General features: G+C 48.4%; 1 protein-coding gene across 1 annotated transcript in view; it reads left to right on the forward strand.

The window, feature by feature from the left end:
- LOC138657454 (zinc finger protein 773-like) overlaps positions 1-13,827 on the forward strand; it is a 42,117-nt gene that overhangs the window by 475 nt on the left and 27,815 nt on the right. The window lies entirely within an intron of this gene.

The following is a 13,827-nucleotide window of genomic DNA, read 5'->3' on the forward strand; positions in this document are numbered from 1 at the left end:
ACGCTTTGCCACACGTCGCAACAGTCGTGCGACTGTTGCGTCGGACCGTCAAAACCAAAAAACATTGCATGTAACGTTTTTTGGTGCGTCGTGTCTGAAATTTCCAACCGCGCATGCGCGGCCGGAACTCCGCCCCCTCCTCCCCGCAGCTCAGAATGGGGCAGCGGATGCGTTGAAAAACTGCATCCGCTGCCCCCGTTGTGCGGTGCTTTCACAGTATGCATCGGTATGTCGCATTGCGACGTGCGTCGTATGACGCTAGTGTGAAAGTAGCCTTACCCTGAAATGTTCCCGGAGGCGGGTCTTTCCTTGCTAATCAGACGCAGCACAGCCGTCACTCCGTGCCTGTGCGAGCCGGCGCCGCCTCCTCAGCGCAGTTTTCAAATGAGCCGGCGCCTGCACTCTTTTCTCATGCCTTGGGCATGCGCAGTGAGCGCTGCCCGTTCTCTGTCCTCATTTGCAGTCTAGCTGACTGCGCCTGTGCGGCCGCCCTGCCAGGCATCCCGCCCCACAGTGTCTTCTTATTTATTCACATCGCGGCGGCCGCACAGACGCAGTCAGCTAGCCCGCAGACAACTCTCTCCCCCCTGTATGGGCTATAATGTGAAACCAGTGTGCTGTGAGCAGGCCTACTCAGCTGCCTGCAAAAAGCACATGGTCGGGGGACCTTCCTTTTGTTCTCTTAAACTAGAATATAATCACGCAGCTTAGGACTGGAAGCAGGACAAATACATTTTTGGTCTCTACATCAGCTGGGCCATCACACAGTGCATTTTCTAAGCGCAGCGCCTAGCAGAAATGGAGAAACGGATTACTGCTTAACAGGGGCTCATAACCACATCATGTTTGGGCTCAAATTAATGCCCAGCTCATGCCCAAAAGAATGGTAGTTCCATGGTTGCTGTATGGGGTGCCATCCCCGAGCTACGATGGCTAGGAGCTTTCAGTACGCTTCAGTCCCTCTGAGAAAAGAGGAGTGCATTTCATAACTCAGCACATTCAGTGATGTCATGACCAGAGAGTATATCTGAAACCCGCTGAGTTATGAGTCAGTCTTTGGCCAGGAAAAGAGCTAACAGCATCTATGCATTCTGTTCCGATGCATTTGGATGTTCACCCCTCCCCCGGCCACATGGTTTGCCATGATCTGAAATGATATTAAAAAACTGTAAGTGTTTTTTTTCAACTTTAATCTCTTTTGATTTGTAATCGTCTGTATTTACATAATTGTCTAATTTTGTAATATCTTTTTACCCTTTTGTAAACACTGCCTATCTTTTAGAGTAAAATATATGAAATTACTAGCTTCGTTTCTCCTTGCTCTATAACGTACTGTCACGTCCTCTGAAGTGAATTACACTACTAAATGGTTTGGCTCCGGACCCATTAATTAAGAAATCGGAGCTGGTGGCAGCGGATTTGTCCTACGCCTTTGGGAAACCAGGTAGTGATGGACGGTGTTGATAATTATTGTTCCCGCATGAGTGGGAGTAGTTATATCGCCCTCGCTGCAGTGTGCCGATTAGCCAGTACATAGTAAGGCAGTCTTTCTGCCGTACCCGGTCTGACCTGAAGGTACGGGGGGCGCCAGAGGGCTGCAAGTTCGTAACCGGAACTGGGAAGTGGGAAATAAATAAATCACCTTCAGAAAAGAACCAGGGCAACCAAGCAACCCCGGTTCATGACATATTGGTGTGATCAGTGGGGATGGTAAAAATATCCCCCCCCCCCCCCCCGTGATTCGTGACAAGCCTCAACCCTAACCCTAACTTCAGCCCAACTCACTTTAGCTCAACTCTAACCCTTATGGGAAAATGGAAATACATTTTTTTAATTTTATTATTTTTCCCTAACTAAAGGGGTGATAAAGGGGGGCTTTATTTACTTTTTTTATTTTGATCACTGTGATAAAGTCTATCACAGTGATTATGATGAACCAATAGGAAAAAATCACCTATTTTTGCCAGGTGCCGACCGGCAGATCTCAGTGGGGGCATTGCGCATGCGCCCGCCGTTTTATTACCAGAAAAAGATGCCGGTGGCCGTGGGGAGACATAGGAAGGTCTAGGGAAAGTAAATGGAAAATCAGCCTATTTTTAATATTTTTCCAGCCGCCATTTTACCCTTAATAACGGCGGCCGCAACAGCGGGGACGGTAAACACCAACCCAAATCATGTTCTCTGGGGTCTCGGCTACCCCCGGCAGCTGAGACCCCAGAGAAATTCTGACTCTGGGGGGCACTGTACACATTTTCATGTGATTTCAGTAACCTTAACTGCCGCCGTTAAAAGGTGTATCGGTCGTTAAGGGGTTAATGTTATGGTAAATATTTATACTTTGATTATTATTAGATAATTACATTTCCCTATAAATCTCTGATAATTCTGTATTTAGTATTCGCTCTATAAGTGTTATTGATAGAAGTAATAGCGCCGGGCGCTGTCTCTATATAGAGGGGTCTGTGGGGGGAGTTGTGTTTGTTATGTAATGGAAACCTGTATGGAAACTTATAGGAGAATCTCAGGAGGTGTCAGACATTTACCAGCTATCATCACATCAGAGACCAGAGCAGAAGCCGCGTCTGTCCGTGTCCGATCCTCGTCTGGTCTCAGGTCCCGGAGATGAGAGAGTGGGAGGAATGGCTTCTTACATTACAGAGATGAGAGAGCGGGAGGAATGGCTTCTTACATCACAGAGATGAGAGAGCGGGAGGAATGGCTTCTTACATTACAGAGATGAGAGAGTGGGAGGAATGGCTTCTTACATTACAGAGATGAGAGAGTGGGAGGAATGGCTTCTTACATTACAGAGATGAGAGCGGGAGGAATGGCTTCTTACATCACAGAGATGAGAGAGCGGGAGGAATGGCTTCTTACATCACAGAGATGAGAGAGCGGGAGGAATGGCTTCTTACATCACAGAGATGAGAGAGCGGGAGGAATGGCTTCTTACATCACAGAGATGAGAGACCGGGAGGAATGGCTTCTTACATCACAGAGATGAGAGAGCGGGAGGAATGGCTTCTTACATCACAGAGATGAGAGAGCGGGAGGAATGGCTTCTTAAATTATAGAGATGAGAGAGCGGGAGGAATGGCTTCTTACATTACAGAGATGAGAGAGCGGGAGGAATGGCTTCTTACATCACAGAGATGAGAGAGCGGGAGGAATGGCCTCTTACATTACAGAGATGAGAGAGCGGGAGGAATGGCTTCTTACATCACAGAGATGAGAGAGCGGGAGGAATGGCCTCTTACATTACAGAGATGAGAGAGTGGGAGGAATGGCTTCTTACATCATAGAGATGAGAGAGCGGGAGGAATGGCTTCTTACATCACAGAGATGAGAGAGCGGGAGGAATGGCTTCTTACATCACAGAGATGAGAGAGCGGGAGGAATGGCCTCTTACATTATAGAGATGAGAGCGGGAGGAATGGCTTCTTACATCACACAGATGAGCGAGTGGGAGGAATGGCTTCTTACATCACAGAGATGAGAGAGCGGGAGGAATGGCTTCTTACATCACAGAGATGAGAGAGCGGGAGGAATGGCCTCTTACATTATAGAGATGAGAGAGCGGGAGGAATGGCTTCTTACATTACAGAGATGAGAGAGCGGGAGGAATGGCTTCTTACATCACAGAGATGAGAGAGCGGGAGGAATGGCCTCTTACATTACAGAGATGAGAGAGCGGGAGGAATGGCTTCTTACATCACAGAGATGAGAGAGCGGGAGGAATGGCCTCTTACATTACAGAGATGAGAGAGCGGGAGGAATGGCTTCTTACATTACAGAGATGAGAGAGCTGGAGGAATGGCTCCTTACATCACAGAGATGAGAGAGCGGGAGGAATGGCTTCTTACATTACAGAGATGAGAGAGCGGGAGGAATGGCTTCTTACATTACAGAGATGAGAGAGCGGGAGGAATGGCTTCTTACATCACAGAGATGAGAGAGCGGGAGGAATGGCCTCTTACATTACAGAGATGAGAGAGCGGGAGGAATGGCTTCTTACATCACAGAGATGAGAGAGCGGGAGGAATGGCTTCTTACATCACAGAGATGAGAGAGCGGGAGGAATGGCCTCTTACATTACAGAGATGAGAGAGCGGGAGGAATGGCTTCTTACATTACAGAGATGAGAGAGCGGGAGGAATGGCTTCTTACATTACAGAGATGAGAGAGGGGGAGGAATGGCTTCTTACATTACAGAGATGAGAGAGCTGGAGGAATGGCCTCTTACATCACAGAGATGAGAGAGCGGGAGGAATGGCTTCTTACATCACAGAGATGAGAGAGCGGGAGGAATGGCTTCTTACATCACAGAGATGAGAGAGCGGGAGGAATGGCTTCTTACATTACAGAGATGAGAGAGCGGAAGGAATGGCTTCTTACATCACAGAGATGAGAGAGCGGGAGGAATGGCTTCTTACATTACAGAGATGAGAGAGCGGGAGGAATGGCTTCTTACATTACAGAGATGAGAGAGCGGGAGGAATGGCTTCTTACATCACAGAGATGAGAGAGCGGGAGGAATGGCTTCTTACATCACAGAGATGAGAGAGCTGGAGGAATGGCTTCTTACATCACAGAGATGAGAGAGCGGGAGGAATGGCTTCTTACATCACAGAGATGAGAGAGCGGGAGGAATGGCTTCTTACATTACAGAGATGAGAGAGCGGGAGGAATGGCTTCTTACATTACAGAGATGAGAGAGCGGGAGGAATGGCTTCTTACATTACAGAGATGAGAGCGGGAGGAATGGCTTCTTACATCACAGAGATGAGAGAGCGGGAGGAATGGCTTCTTATATTACAGAGATGAGAGAGCGGGAGGAATGGCTTCTTACATCACAGAGATGAGAGAGCGGGAGGAATGGCTTCTTACATCACAGAGATGAGAGAGCGGGAGGAATGGCTTCTTACATTACAGAGATGAGAGAGCGGGAGGAATGGCTTCTTACATTACAGAGATGAGAGAGCGGGAGGAATGGCCTCTTACATCACAGAGATGAGAGAGCGGGAGGAATGGCTTCTTACATTACAGAGATGAGAGAGCGGGAGGAATGGCTTCTTACATCACATAGATGATTGAGCGGGAGGAATGGCTTCTTACATCACAGAGATGAGAGAGCGGGAGGAATGGCTTCTTACATCACAGAGATGAGAGAGCGGGAGGAATGGCTTCTTACATCACAGAGATGAGAGAGCGGGAGGAATGGCCTCTTACATCACAGAGATGAGAGAGCGGGAGGAATGGCCTCTTACATCACAGAGATGAGAGCGGGAGGAATGGCTTCTTACATTACAGAGATGAGAGAGCGGGAGGAATGGCTTCTTACATCACAGAGATGAGAGAGCGGGAGGAATGGCTTCTTACATTACAGAGATGAGAGAGCGGGAGGAATGGCTTCTTACATCACAGAGATGAGAGAGCGGGAGGAATGGCTTCTTACATCACAGAGATGAGAGCGGGAGGAATGGCTTCTTACATTACAGAGATGAGAGAGTGGGAGGAATGGCTTCTTACATCACAGAGATGAGAGAGCGGGAGGAATGGCTTCTTACATTACAGAGATGAGAGCGGGAGGAATGGCTTCTTACATTACAGAGATGAGAGAGTGGGAGGAATGGCTTCTTACATCACAGAGATGAGAGAGCTGGAGGAATGGCTTCTTACATTACAGAGATGAGAGAGCGGGAGGAATGGCTTCTTACATTACAGAGATGAGAGAGCGGGAGGAATGGCTTCTTAAATTACAGAGATGAGAGAGTGGGAGGAATGGCTTCTTACATCACAGAGATGAGAGAGCGGGAGGAATGGCTTCTTACATTACAGAGATGAGAGAGCGGGAGGAATGGCTTCTTACATCACAGAGATGAGAGAGCGGGAGGAATGGCTTCTTACATCACAGAGATGAGAGAGCGGGAGGAATGGCTTCTTACATCACAGAGATGAGAGAGCGGGAGGAATGGCTTCTTACATCACAGAGATGAGAGAGCGGGAGGAATGGCTTCTTACATCACAGAGATGAGAGAGCGGGAGGAATGGCTTCTTACATCACAGAGATGAGAGAGCGGGAGGAATGGCTTCTTACATTACAGAGATGAGAGAGCGGGAGGAATGGCCTCTTACATTACAGAGATGAGAGAGCGGGAGGAATGGCTTCTTACATTACAGAGATGAGAGAGCGGGAGGAATGGCTTCTTACATCACAGAGATGAGAGAGCGGGAGGAATGGCTTCTTACATTACAGAGATGAGAGAGCGGGAGGAATGGCTTCTTACATCACAGAGATGAGAGAGCGGGAGGAATGGCTTCTTACATTACAGAGATGAGAGAGCGGGAGGAATGGCTTCTTACATTACAGAGATGAGAGAGCGGGAGGAATGGCTTCTTACATTACAGAGATGAGAGAGCGGGAGGAATGGCTTCTTATATCACAGAGATGAGAGAGCGGGAGGAATGGCTTCTTACATTACAGAGATGAGAGAGCGGGAGGAATGGCTTCTTATATCACAGAGATGAGAGAGCGGGAGGAATGGCTTCTTACATCACAGAGATGAGAGAGCGGGAGGAATGGCTTCTTACATCACAGAGATGAGACAGCGGGAGGAATGGCTTCTTACATCACACAGATGAGAGAGTGGGAGGAATGGCTTCTTACATCACAGAGATGAGAGAGCGGGAGGAATGGCTTCTTACATCACAGAGATGAGAGAGCGGGAGGAATGGCTTCTTAAATTATAGAGATGAGAGAGCGGGAGGAATGGCTTCTTACATTACAGAGATGAGAGAGCGGGAGGAATGGCTTCTTACATCACAGAGATGAGAGAGCGGGAGGAATGGCTTCTTACATCACAGAGATGAGAGAGCGGGAGGAATGGCTTCTTACATCACAGAGATGAGAGAGCGGGAGGAATGGCCTCTTACATTACAGAGATGAGAGAGCGGGAGGAATGGCTTCTTACATTACAGAGATGAGAGAGCGGGAGGAATGGCTTCTTACATCACAGAGATGAGAGAGCGGGAGGAATGGCCTCTTACATTACAGAGATGAGAGAGCGGGAGGAATGGCTTCTTACATTACAGAGATGAGAGAGCGGGAGGAATGGCTTCTTACATTACAGAGATGAGAGAGCGGGAGGAATGGCTTCTTACATCACAGAGATGAGAGAGCGGGAGGAATGGCTTCTTACATTACAGAGATGAGAGAGCTGGAGGAATGGCTCCTTACATCACAGAGATGAGAGAGCGGGAGGAATGGCTTCTTACATTACAGAGATGAGAGAGCGGGAGGAATGGCTTCTTACATCACAGAGATGAGAGAGCGGGAGGAATGGCTTCTTACATCACAGAGATGAGAGAGCGGGAGGAATGGCCTCTTACATTACAGAGATGAGAGAGCGGGAGGAATGGCTTCTTACATTACAGAGATGAGAGAGCGGGAGGAATGGCTTCTTACATCACAGAGATGAGAGAGCGGGAGGAATGGCCTCTTACATTACAGAGATGAGAGAGCGGGAGGAATGGCTTCTTACATTACAGAGATGAGAGAGCTGGAGGAATGGCTCCTTACATCACAGAGATGAGAGAGCGGGAGGAATGGCTTCTTACATTACAGAGATGAGAGAGCGGGAGGAATGGCTTCTTACATCACAGAGATGAGAGAGCGGGAGGAATGGCTTCTTACATCACAGAGATGAGAGAGCGGGAGGAATGGCCTCTTACATTACAGAGATGAGAGAGCGGGAGGAATGGCTTCTTACATTACAGAGATGAGAGAGCGGGAGGAATGGCTTCTTACATTACAGAGATGAGAGAGCGGGAGGAATGGCTTCTTACATCACAGAGATGAGAGAGCGGGAGGAATGGCTTCTTACATTACAGAGATGAGAGAGCGGGAGGAATGGCTTCTTACATTACAGAGATGAGAGAGCGGGAGGAATGGCTTCTTACATTACAGAGATGAGAGAGCGGGAGGAATGGCTTCTTACATTACAGAGATGAGAGAGGGGGAGGAATGGCTTCTTACATTACAGAGATGAGAGAGCTGGAGGAATGGCCTCTTACATCACAGAGATGAGAGAGCGGGAGGAATGGCTTCTTACATCACAGAGATGAGAGAGCGGGAGGAATGGCTTCTTACATTACAGAGATGAGAGAGCGGAAGGAATGGCTTCTTACATCACAGAGATGAGAGAGCGGGAGGAATGGCTTCTTACATTACAGAGATGAGAGAGCGGGAGGAATGGCTTCTTACATTACAGAGATGAGAGAGCGGGAGGAATGGCTTCTTACATCACAGAGATGAGAGAGCGGGAGGAATGGCTTCTTACATCACAGAGATGAGAGAGCGGGAGGAATGGCTTCTTACATCACAGAGATGAGAGAGCGGGAGGAATGGCTTCTTACATCACAGAGATGAGAGAGCGGGAGGAATGGCTTCTTACATTACAGAGATGAGAGAGCGGGAGGAATGGCTTCTTACATCACAGAGATGAGAGAGCGGGAGGAATGGCTTCTTACATCACAGAGATGAGAGAGCGGGAGGAATGGCTTCTTACATTACAGAGATGAGAGAGCGGGAGGAATGGCTTCTTACATTACAGAGATGAGAGAGCGGGAGGAATGGCTTCTTACATTACAGAGATGAGAGAGCGGGAGGAATGGCTTCTTACATTACAGAGATGAGAGCGGGAGGAATGGCTTCTTACATCACAGAGATGAGAGAGCGGGAGGAATGGCTTCTTATATTACAGAGATGAGAGAGCGGGAGGAATGGCTTCTTACATCACAGAGATGAGAGAGCGGGAGGAATGGCTTCTTACATCACAGAGATGAGAGAGCGGGAGGAATGGCTTCTTACATTACAGAGATGAGAGAGCGGGAGGAATGGCTTCTTACATTACAGAGATGAGAGAGCGGGAGGAATGGCCTCTTACATCACAGAGATGAGAGAGCGGGAGGAATGGCTTCTTACATTACAGAGATGAGAGAGCGGGAGGAATGGCTTCTTACATCACATAGATGAGAGAGCGGGAGGAATGGCTTCTTACATCACAGAGATGAAAGAGCGGGAGGAATGGCTTCTTACATCACAGAGATGAGAGAGCGGGAGGAATGGCTTCTTACATCACAGAGATGAGAGAGCGGGAGGAATGGCTTCTTCCATCACAGAGATGAGAGAGCGGGAGGAATGGCTTCTTACATTACAGAGATGAGAGAGCGGGAGGAATGGCTTCTTACATCACAGAGATGAGAGAGCGGGAGGAATGGCTTCTTACATTACAGAGATGAGAGAGCGGGAGGAATGGCTTCTTACATCACAGAGATGAGAGAGCGGGAGGAATGGCTTCTTACATCACAGAGATGAGAGCGGGAGGAATGGCTTCTTACATTACAGAGATGAGAGAGCGGGAGGAATGGCTTCTTACATCACAGAGATGAGAGAGCGGGAGGAATGGCTTCTTACATTACAGAGATGAGAGAGCGGGAGGAATGGCTTCTTACATCACAGAGATGAGAGCGGGAGGAATGGCTTCTTACATTACAGAGATGAGAGAGTGGGAGGAATGGCTTCTTACATTACAGAGATGAGAGAGCGGGAGGAATGGCTTCTTACATCACAGAGATGAGAGAGCGGGAGGAATGGCTTCTTACATTACAGAGATGAGAGCGGGAGGAATGGCTTCTTACATTACAGAGATGAGAGAGTGGGAGGAATGGCTTCTTACATCACAGAGATGAGAGAGCGGGAGGAATGGCTTCTTACATTACAGAGATGAGAGAGCTGGAGGAATGGCTTCTTACATTACAGAGATGAGAGAGCGGGAGGAATGGCTTCTTACATTACAGAGATGAGAGAGCGGGAGGAATGGCTTCTTAAATTACAGAGATGAGAGAGTGGGAGGAATGGCTTCTTACATCACAGAGATGAGAGAGCGGGAGGAATGGCTTCTTACATTACAGAGATGAGAGAGCGGGAGGAATGGCTTCTTACATCACAGAGATGAGAGAGCGGGAGGAATGGCTTCTTACATCACAGAGATGAGAGAGCGGGAGGAATGGCTTCTTATATTACAGAGATGAGAGAGCGGGAGGAATGGCTTCTTACATCACAGAGATGAGAGAGCGGGAGGAATGGCTTCTTACATCACAGAGATGAGAGAGCGGGAGGAATGGCTTCTTACATTACAGAGATGAGAGAGCGGGAGGAATGGCTTCTTACATTACAGAGATGAGAGAGCGGGAGGAATGGCCTCTTACATCACAGAGATGAGAGAGCGGGAGGAATGGCTTCTTACATTACAGAGATGAGAGAGCGGGAGGAATGGCTTCTTACATCACATAGATGAGAGAGCGGGAGGAATGGCTTCTTACATCACAGAGATGAGAGAGCGGGAGGAATGGCTTCTTACATCACAGAGATGAGAGAGCGGGAGGAATGGCTTCTTACATCACAGAGATGAGAGAGCGGGAGGAATGGCCTCTTACATCACAGAGATGAGAGAGCGGGAGGAATGGCCTCTTACATCACAGAGATGAGAGCGGGAGGAATGGCTTCTTACATTACAGAGATGAGAGAGCGGGAGGAATGGCTTCTTACATCACAGAGATGAGAGAGTGGGAGGAATGGCTTCTTACATTACAGAGATGAGAGAGCGGGAGGAATGGCTTCTTACATCACAGAGATGAGAGAGCGGGAGGAATGGCTTCTTACATTACAGAGAAGAGAGCGGGAGGAATGGCTTCTTACATTACAGAGATGAGAGAGTGGGAGGAATGGCTTCTTACATCACAGAGATGAGAGAGCGGGAGGAATGGCTTCTTACATTACAGAGATGAGAGAGCTGGAGGAATGGCTTCTTACATTACAGAGATGAGAGAGCGGGAGGAATGGCTTCTTACATTACAGAGATGAGAGAGCGGGAGGAATGGCTTCTTAAATTACAGAGATGAGAGAGTGGGAGGAATGGCTTCTTACATCACAGAGATGAGAGAGCGGGAGGAATGGCTTCTTACATTACAGAGATGAGAGAGCGGGAGGAATGGCTTCTTACATCACAGAGATGAGAGAGCGGGAGGAATGGCTTCTTACATCACAGAGATGAGAGAGCGGGAGGAATGGCTTCTTACATCACAGAGATGAGAGAGCGGGAGGAATGGCTTCTTACATCACAGAGATGAGAGAGCGGGAGGAATGGCTTCTTACATCACAGAGATGAGAGAGCGGGAGGAATGGCTTCTTACATCACAGAGATGAGAGAGCGGGAGGAATGGCTTCTTACATTACAGAGATGAGAGAGCGGGAGGAATGGCCTCTTACATTACAGAGATGAGAGAGCGGGAGGAATGGCTTCTTACATTACAGAGATGAGAGAGCGGGAGGAATGGCTTCTTACATCACAGAGATGAGAGAGCGGGAGGAATGGCATCTTACATTACAGAGATGAGAGCGGGAGGAATGGCTTCTTACATCACAGAGATGAGAGAGCGGGAGGAATGGCTTCTTACATCACAGAGATGAGAGAGCGGGAGGAATGGCTTCTTACATCACAGAGATGAGAGAGCGGGAGGAATGGCTTGTTACATCACAGATGAGAGAGCGGGAGGAATGGCTTCTTACATTACAGAGATGAGAGAGCGGGAGGAATGGCTTCTTACATCACAGAGATGAGAGAGCGGGAGGAATGGCTTCTTACATCACAGAGATGAGAGAGCGGGAGGAATGGCTTCTTACATTACAGAGATGAGAGAGCGGGAGGAATGGCTTCTTACATTACAGAGATGAGAGCTGGAGGAATGGCTTCTTACATTACAGAGATGAGAGAGCGGGAGGAATGGCTTCTTATATCACAGAGATGAGAGAGCGGGAGGAATGGCTTCTTACATTACAGAGATGAGAGAGCGGGAGGAATGGCTTCTTATATCACAGAGATGAGAGAGCGGGAGGAATGGCTTCTTACATCACAGAGATGAGAGAGCGGGAGGAATGGCTTCTTACATCACAGAGATGAGACAGCGGGAGGAATGGCTTCTTACATCACACAGATGAGAGAGTGGGAGGAATGGCTTCTTACATCACAGAGATGAGAGAGCGGGAGGAATGGCTTCTTACATCACAGAGATGAGAGAGCGGGAGGAATGGCTTCTTAAATTATAGAGATGAGAGAGCGGGAGGAATGGCTTCTTACATTACAGAGATGAGAGAGCGGGAGGAATGGCTTCTTACATCACAGAGATGAGAGAGCGGGAGGAATGGCCTCTTACATTACAGAGATGAGAGAGCGGGAGGAATGGCTTCTTACATCACAGAGATGAGAGAGCGGGAGGAATGGCCTCTTACATTACAGAGATGAGAGAGCGGGAGGAATGGCTTCTTACATTACAGAGATGAGAGAGCTGGAGGAATGGCTCCTTACATCACAGAGATGAGAGAGCGGGAGGAATGGCTTCTTACATTACAGAGATGAGAGAGCGGGAGGAATGGCTTCTTACATCACAGAGATGAGAGAGCGGGAGGAATGGCTTCTTACATCACAGAGATGAGAGAGCGGGAGGAATGGCCTCTTACATTACAGAGATGAGAGAGCGGGAGGAATGGCTTCTTACATTACAGAGATGAGAGAGCGGGAGGAATGGCTTCTTACATTACAGAGATGAGAGAGCGGGAGGAATGGCTTCTTACATCACAGAGATGAGAGAGCGGGAGGAATGGCTTCTTACATTACAGAGATGAGAGAGCGGGAGGAATGGCTTCTTACATTACAGAGATGAGAGAGCGGGAGGAATGGCTTCTTACATTACAGAGATGAGAGAGCGGGAGGAATGGCTTCTTACATTACAGAGATGAGAGAGGGGGAGGAATGGCTTCTTACATTACAGAGATGAGAGAGCTGGAGGAATGGCCTCTTACATCACAGAGATGAGAGAGCGGGAGGAATGGCTTCTTACATCACAGAGATGAGAGAGCGGGAGGAATGGCTTCTTACATTACAGAGATGAGAGAGCGGAAGGAATGGCTTCTTACATCACAGAGATGAGAGAGCGGGAGGAATGGCTTCTTACATTACAGAGATGAGAGAGCGGGAGGAATGGCTTCTTACATTACAGAGATGAGAGAGCGGGAGGAATGGCTTCTTACATCACAGAGATGAGAGAGCGGGAGGAATGGCTTCTTACATCACAGAGATGAGAGAGCGGGAGGAATGGCTTCTTACATCACAGAGATGAGAGAGCGGGAGGAATGGCTTCTTACATCACAGAGATGAGAGAGCGGGAGGAATGGCTTCTTACATTACAGAGATGAGAGAGCGGGAGGAATGGCTTCTTACATCACAGAGATGAGAGAGCGGGAGGAATGGCTTCTTACATCACAGAGATGAGAGAGCGGGAGGAATGGCTTCTTACATTACAGAGATGAGAGAGCGGGAGGAATGGCTTCTTACATTACAGAGATGAGAGAGCGGGAGGAATGGCTTCTTACATTACAGAGATGAGAGAGCGGGAGGAATGGCTTCTTACATTACAGAGATGAGAGCGGGAGGAATGGCTTCTTACATCACAGAGATGAGAGAGCGGGAGGAATGGCTTCTTATATTACAGAGATGAGAGAGCGGGAGGAATGGCTTCTTACATCACAGAGATGAGAGAGCGGGAGGAATGGCTTCTTACATCACAGAGATGAGAGAGCGGGAGGAATGGCTTCTTACATTACAGAGATGAGAGAGCGGGAGGAATGGCTTCTTACATCACATAGATGAGAGAGCGGGAGGAATGGCTTCTTACATCACAGAGATGAAAGAGCGGGAGGAATGGCTTCTT

The sequence above is a fragment of the Ranitomeya imitator genome, chromosome 1 (genome assembly GCF_032444005.1).
Source record: "Ranitomeya imitator isolate aRanImi1 chromosome 1, aRanImi1.pri, whole genome shotgun sequence".
NCBI lineage: Eukaryota > Metazoa > Chordata > Amphibia > Anura > Dendrobatidae > Ranitomeya > Ranitomeya imitator.